Source organism: Haliaeetus leucocephalus, unplaced genomic scaffold (assembly GCF_000737465.1).
Source record: "Haliaeetus leucocephalus isolate CR32 unplaced genomic scaffold, Haliaeetus_leucocephalus-4.0 Scaffold428, whole genome shotgun sequence".
Lineage (NCBI taxonomy): Eukaryota > Metazoa > Chordata > Aves > Accipitriformes > Accipitridae > Haliaeetus > Haliaeetus leucocephalus.
In genome coordinates this window covers 4,885,242-4,893,074 of record NW_010972864.1, presented here as the reverse complement: position 1 = coordinate 4,893,074, position 7,833 = coordinate 4,885,242, and the positions used below count along the sequence as shown (strand labels likewise).

Genomic DNA, 7,833 nt, shown 5'->3' with positions numbered 1-7,833 from the left:
GGGGCGTCCCGGGTGCCGGAACGCGAGCCCCCGCTGCTGAGGGAGGGTCGGGGCGGCGGTAACGTGTGTTAATCTCGCATCTTTGTTCTGTTGGTTTCAAATGCTCTAGAAGATTCATCTGCCGTCGAGAGGTAGGTGAATGCTGTTCTTGCTTCCCAGGCCGGAAAAGTGAGGCAAAAAAGCAGCTCACCGTTTCATCGTGTTACAGATTAACGGTAGAAACCAGGAAAGAACTGCAAAACTGCCTCCTGGAGTCACTTGAATGTGTTCATCTTTTACATCATTAGTAGCTTCACTAATAATAAAGCACACGTGAACAGAAATTAAGAACCAATTTGGATATTTGTTGTTTACTTCTGTCGGTGGGATATCTCTTTACAGGTTTTACAGTTCCACTTTCACTTCTGGAAGAACCGCTTCAGATGGGAGACAGACAGTTTCTTTAAGAAAACCTATGTAAAATAACTGTGGGAGTCTGGGTCAGACAAAAAACCGTGCTATTTTCCTTAGTTTGCTCTTCCACTGTTTCTGGGAGACCATCAGGCTTTCTCTCGCTGGATGATCCTTTCAGAACTGGTTAGCTTTACCCCTGAGCTAAGGCAAGCGGTATCCTGCACGGCGATTTGTGGTGTTTTACTGTCTTGGGTGTCTTGGCTGAGCAGTGTTTTCCTTTTTTTTCCCAGGGAACATTGACGCTTTCTTCTGCACTTCTCCTTGCTTATCAGGTCCTACCTAAATCCCTGTAAAATTGTCTCGCTCTTTGTCCTCACTGCTTAAAACTCCCTCTGCAGCCGTTACTATAAAACATCCACATTGATTTGACCACTGAACCTGCAGGAATTGTTTCCTGTTGACTAGTGTCTTTATGCTGTTTGGCTTCCTCTTGCTCACAATCTTCTCTTTAGCTTGTAAACCCTTTCAAGGTGCAGTGACTTCTCCCATACTCATAGCACTTCATACAATATTGACATGCCTGTCAATTATTATTACAGTTCAAATAAATATAAAAAAAATACTAGGGAATATATCATGGATTGGAGTTCTTGAGTTTCTTGTCTGTTAGTGTTTCCCCACTGAAAGGGATGTAATTCAGTCTTGTAAGTGAGAGAATGATGCTGCTAGGGTCCATTTAGACATCTTAGTTCTATGAGACACTAGTGCAATATCAGAGTAGACTTTAATTACAAGCAGTTGGTGTATGATTTAGAAAGCTAAGTGCAGTTTCCGCATCTTTATAAGTGCAACTTTTAACATCTTACGTAATGTACGCAGCTGGAGTTTTACTTCATTATTTAAATTTTTCTTCTTCAATGGGTATCTTCTTAGAAGTATGTCCTCTTCTTATGAAACAAGGCTTATGCAGTATCTTGTTCAGAATCAGAGCATCTAGTGATGAAACTTCTCTTTCCTGACTTCATTTTGCTGCTCAGCTATTGGGGTTTACATATCTGTTCAGTTTCCTTTGTACCGGGAGTGAAATGAAATCAACAGTATGCACCAAAAGTATTCTTGAGGTAGGTTATTTAGGTCTGATCAACCTTAAGGAAAGAAGTAATACTCAAACTGATCTGTCTGGCTATCTCATATTGTATACTGCAGTTAGCCCTTTCAGGCTGTGGTTTAAATCTTCAGTAGTTACATGAGTTTGTGAGATCACACTTCTTTCCAGCTACTGTTCAATGGTGTGCTGCCCTAACTGTGTATGCAGTTGTGTTGTGAACTCATCCAGCTTAAATCAAAACCCTACAGTATTGGAGTTATTCTTTGTCTGCAGCACTTCTTGGATCCAGTTTGAAATGCTGCCATGCTGTGCTGGTCTTACTGGGGGACAGAATATAGAAAATAGTGAAGGAAAGGGTAATAGGAAAGTTTTACACTGGTAATCTAAGCCTGTCAGCTTGCAGATGTGGTGCTTATTTGCCAGGAATTTGCTCCTGGAAATATTACTGTGTAGAATGGAGAGAAAGAAGGTTAAATATTATCTTAAAACCAACAGGCACTCTGGCGGTATTCTTGGGGAAAATGTAAGAATGGAAGATTTTAAAAAAATCCAGTAGCACCCCACCCCCCAAGTTTATAGGCAGATGATTAATCTAATAATCCTATGCTGTATGCTCATGCCATTTGCATATTGCGATAGAACAGAATATTTCAGTGTGCTTGCTGCTTTCCCCTGAGTGTGATGAAATAGGTATATCTAAGTCAAAGCTGACTGTGTGTGTGGTGAGGAGGAGGGCTTAAGATTGCTTATGGAAGTTCAGCTGCCTTGCCTGTTAGCAGCTTTTCATGAAATATATTCTGCAGTTAAGTCATAAATGGTTGAGATATGTCATAATTTATGTGTACAGATATGTTTTAGTGAAGATATTTTGGTTCATCAGAACACTTTCTCCCTCAACAAGCTACAAGACACAGTTGCAGGCAGGAGGAATGTTCTAATTGTGTTGTAGGGAACTGGGGCTGCTCCCTGGCTGGTTTCTCTTCCTGATGGTCAGAGGAACTGAAAAGAGAGGGAGAAGTTGGACTCCCAAGTGTTTCATGGACCAGCAGTGTACTGGAAGGTGGGAGGGGAAAAATAAGTGGGTTATGTAGCAGAATGGCTTCCTGAGATGTCAAAGCTGAGTGAAAATTTGAATTCTTACAGGCTAATAGAGTGGAATTCCCTCCTAGCAAGCAGTTCGTGGCTTATCAAAGGGAGATGTCTGTACAAGTAAGCCCTTAGCACTGGGAGAATTCTTAAAGAGGTCATTATCACATTCCCTCTCTCCTTCACACTAATTGGAAAATAGAGTTACTGCATTTTTTTAGCGAAATTGCAGATTTTGTGACAGATGCCATTTGGGTCAATTTAGAATACTGACAATTTTTTTAGAGGAAAAAATCTTAATTATTTTAAGGTCTTTAATATTTCTATCTAATATTTTAATGTTTTTATTTGTACAGTACTTAGTCGTATGTCTCTTTTTTTGGTAGAGGCCTTGCAGAATGTTAGTTCTTTGGGAAATAGAAATTTTTTTATCCCATGTATTTCAGACTATGAGGAGAGGAAAAGCATTTAAATTTCAGGTTTTCAGACACTGCTCTGTTTTGAGACCAAGACCTATAATATTCCATATCATATAAAAATACAAAGTTTGTATGGTTGAGAAGAATTCATACGCTATGTTGGGGTTGTTCACATGCCTCCTTTCCCCTCTTCTGTAAAAACGGAAGATGGGATGAGGTAGAGATGGCTGCAGCCTTACCTCAGCACCCTGGCGGTCTTGATAGTCAGAGAAGCTCAAACACAGAAGCAGATTGATTTCTAACTGCTGATTAGAGAAGACAACTGTTTTTCTGGTTTTAATTTTCCCTGTTTAATGGAGTGGATGTTTTGAAGCAAAACCTAGAGGGATAGGATTGCAAGGTAAAATGGTAGAAAACATTTTAATTAAAATATGAAAATCCCATTTAAATGTTTAAATGATACTTGTATGTGATAGCTTCAAATATTTGATGGAAGCAGATAACAGGTGCTACTTCTCCAGAAAGACCACTTTTCTGACAGTACTTCATCTGGTGCTCCTTCTCTTGTACATAAAATGAAAAGATACAGACTGAGGTTGCTGTTTTTGAATTAGTCAGTGAAGATTGCCTGTGATTCTGAAACTTCACTGGATGTTACAAATATCCATGTATACTGCAGTTAGGGACTGAAGAAGCTAGCTGAGAGCTGGGATCTTTGGCATCAATACATTCTTTTTCAGTAATAGATAACAGTACGATAAAAGGCACTTGAGTAGTCGATGTCTGGTGCTGACAGCTATTCAGAACATGTATTTAGGTTCAAGTTTTCATCATGGAAAGGATCCAAAGATGTGGAGAATAAGACAAAGTAGCAAGGCAGTGGTGACCAAGAGAGAGCATGTGCTGATCTTATTTCACTGCCAAGCCAGTCCGAGTATTGCCAGAGAATTTTTTCCTTTGTTTTTCCGATTTTCTATCAGCATCATAACTGAAATCACAATGAACAATATAACTGATCTCAGAAAGTGATCTCTTGCTCATCTTTGGGTTATTCCTTTCTGTCTGTCTCCAGCAGAGAAGCTTTACCAGATTTGGGTGGAAGAGTACTTTGGAGCTCTCCATATTGTAGTAAATTGCAGTCTGACTTGGCCAGCTTGGACATGATGACCTCTGTAGTTCTCATAAGAACTGGTTATGGAACAGTGCAGCGATCAGGGAAGATGCAGTCTGTCTTTGACATCAGTAACTAGAAATCCTGAATGGTGGAATGCGATTGAGGAGGAAAAAACAGCTACTGTTTTCTCTCTTCTGGTCTTCTGCTTCTCTTATTAGAACTTTACTACTCTGGCGATCCTAACCAAAGAGCAGCTGTGCAAGCTAGGTGGAACTTGGAAACATCTCCATTGGTTTTAGCTCACAATTTGGTATCAATTTATTTCCTATTCTGTGATTAGGAAATAATTTTCCTAATAGGAAAGGGTGATATCACTGCTTTTTGAACTTGTGCACAAATGGAAGAAAGAGCTGAAAATGCTATCAGCAAGATAAATGGTTGGCAGTGCTTCCAGGTGCTGAGCCCATTGGAGATGGGCTCAGCTGTTGTGCTAATATTCTTTGTTCCTGGCATCTGTGGCAGTTGTGGTATTTCTAAAGACTTGCTGTTTGATCATAGAATAATTTAGATTGGCAGGGACCTCTGGAAGTCATCTGATCCAACCTCCTGCTGAAAGCAGATCCTGCTGGATCGGATTGCTCAGGGCCATGTCCAGTCGAGTTTTGAATAACTCCAGGGATGGAGATTCTGCAGTCTCTCTGGGAAACCTGTTCCAGTGTTTGACAACTGTGAGAAAATTGTAGTATGTAATTGTAATTTCCCATCTTGCACCTTGTGTTCATTGCCTTGTGTCTTTTCTCTGTGTACCTCCAAGTGTTCAATTTCATCTTCTCTATACACTTCTACTACATAGCTGAAGACAGCAAAAAAATTCATCCTCCCCTTAGCCATTTCTACTTAAGACTGAACAAACCCATTTCTTTCAGTTTCTACTCATACATCATATGCTCTGTCTTGGAAGGTTTCCTCTGGGTTTACTCTGGTTATGTTAATGTCTGTCTCTTACTGAGATCCCCAAACTGGACACAGTACCCCAAATATGGTTTCACAAGTTGCTGAATAGAGGAGAATAGCTGCTCCTATCGATATGCTGGTTATGCTGTTGCTAATACAAGGCAGCATACTGTTGACTGTATTTACCATAACAATATGTGGATGGTAATACCTTGTCTGAGGATTTTGTAATAGAGCCTGTGTCTTCAAGGCAGTAGGTTCAATGCAACTCAAGGGCTGCACTGAAATAGAAAGAATACAGCTAGCCTGTTTAAAACAAAACAAATCCTTTTTTACTCTCCTCCTTTGATGCTGTATTGAAGTGTCATCTGGTAAAAGGCTGATGGGTTTTGCAGGATGTGGTAGGAAGGGGTTCACTGTTTTTTTGCTGCTATCGCCTTCTTTTAGTCCTTTCTAGGAAATTGTTCTCATGGGTCTCTTACAAGTTTCTTGAGTGAATGAAACTTGTCTGTCCCTTTGTTTTGTAATTTCTGCAGGGAAATGTCTGTACAACAGACCTGGTTGTTGTTTGGGAGCTATTTGTTGTTTGGGAGCTATGTATCTGGGAGCTGTGTTCCTTTATTAAAGTTCACTCGTTATTAAAGGCTTCATTTGGAGGCAGGAGTAATTTCATTAGCTGTAGTGGTCTTTTTCTTGCTCGCATTGCAGTTTTTCACTTCAGTTCCACAAATGACAACCAAACCCTTTAACAGAAAAATTATAGTCAACTTTCTGATGAATAGGATCTTCCTTTTTTTCCTTGTGCAAAGAGGAGTATGAGGCTTATGCGTTCTTCTGCTTGATCAATGATTTCCAGTGATCAAAAGTTCCCTGTCATTCTAATGGCTTGAGCTCATTATGAGCTCAGGTGGTTTCATGGGTAAGTTTTCTGCCTTAATCTGGGAGGTGCAAAGACTTTTCCATTATGTTGGCCCAGCACAGTCATTCCTAGCACCTGATGCTGAATAAATTATTGCAGTTCAGTCATTCATGACTGTCTTTCACTTTTACCAACAGATAAGCTTTGACTAAACATGCATATTTCTTTCTGAATCAGTTGTTTTGCATCTTTATCTGATAAGTTTTCCTAAAGCCCTTAGGTATACTTCATTATTAGTCGGGGAACTTGCCTGCATAAGATTCCCTGGAGTATTCATTTTGTGGTATCGCTCTTAGTCAGAAAAGGGAAAAAATACAGGCACTTACGGTGTGCAGCTAACTTCACAAGGACAAAGTAATTATGAGACCTCATGTGAAATGAGTTTTCACTTAAGCCAGCCGGTCATTTGAATGTGGCCTTCTCATCTGTTGAGGAGGAGAAACTGTATGCCCTGGAAACATTTATTTGAACTATGATGCTTTACTGACGTGGCCAAAGCTTTAACTATTTCCACATCTGTCTGTGGTGAAAGGTAGCTTACCTACTGGCTTTTTGTTAATAAGGCTGTTTCTGCAAGTGACTCTATCTGCTTGCTTTTCTACAGCACTTAGTTTGTGTTGGGTAATCTTTGGTATTCAAATTATGCAATGGTATTATGGGGAGCAGCATGTGATGATTGTGCATCGTGTGGGATCCAGTGCTAGATTCTTGTGAATGCAGTGAAGAGATTGGTTTCAGTACTTTCAGATACAAAAGATGCTTTTTTTGCAAGGTATCGCCAATGGTCAGTTCACTTTCTTAAATTTGCAATTTTCCTCCTTTACCTTCCCTTTATGGTATGTGTATTCTTTTTTAATTTAATTTATGATAATACTTGGAATATTTGATTTACAGGTACTACAGTTTTCTATTTTTCTCAGTCAATGAACTCATTAAAACAAAATTCTGGAAGAATTGGCAAGGTTTAGGCTTAAAATATCACTATAAAACCATTTAATTGTTCATGTCCAAAGTCAGCCTGCCTAGAACAGTCTTCACTGAACAAATGTCTTAATGAAATTTAATTATGTACTTCAAAGCTGGGAGTTGAAACTTTGCTAAAATAGTAGAAATTCAAGGAAAGTATTTACTTTCCTCATTAAACCTGCCTTGAGTGGAGGGAAAAACCAAACCAAATAAATATGTAAGTTGTATTGGTGGTGGTTACAGCAATGCAGATTTTTGAATTTCTGTAGGATACTGTTTCAGAATTAGCTATTGAATTATTTCTGACTAGCTATGTAATCAACTAATAGCCCAAGATTGGAGTATAAAATAGTATCAAATGTGTTAGAAATTGTATTGAATGTTGTATCATTTATCATGCTTAAAAATATTTCTAGAGAAAGAAATTCTGATTTTTTTTTTTCTTCACCCATAAATGGAGACTTGATCCATGAGATTTCCTCTTTTACTGGCTCCAATAAACAGTGAACTGACATTTATTCAATTCTCAGACTTGCAGTCAGAGGACTCATCCATTTGGCATGTCCTTTGTGGCAATGAGTATACAGAGTTTGTCTGGAGTATTGAAAAAACACCACCACTAAAAACAATTTTGAAGCCTCTTTGTTGTAGCTGATACAGGTTCATCCATCTGCACCGTATGAATGATGCTATTAGCCTCCAGAAACATCAGTAGTTTTTGATACTTTCAGCAGATTGAGGTGATCTGTATCTTTCTAATATATTTTCCTTATGAGGAGATACACATATGCAGACTCAAATGCAGTCTCACCACCCCTATGAAATGTCTGGATTTATTGTTAAATTACAAATAGTGCAAAACTGATATTAAATA

The 7,833-nt window shown here is 39.0% G+C and overlaps 1 protein-coding gene across 1 annotated transcript in view; it reads left to right on the top strand.

The window, feature by feature from the left end:
* Positions 1-7,833, top strand: part of B4GALT6 (UDP-Gal:betaGlcNAc beta 1,4- galactosyltransferase, polypeptide 6) — a 34,275-nt gene that overhangs the window by 414 nt on the left and 26,028 nt on the right. The gene's annotated exons all lie outside the window — the stretch shown is intronic.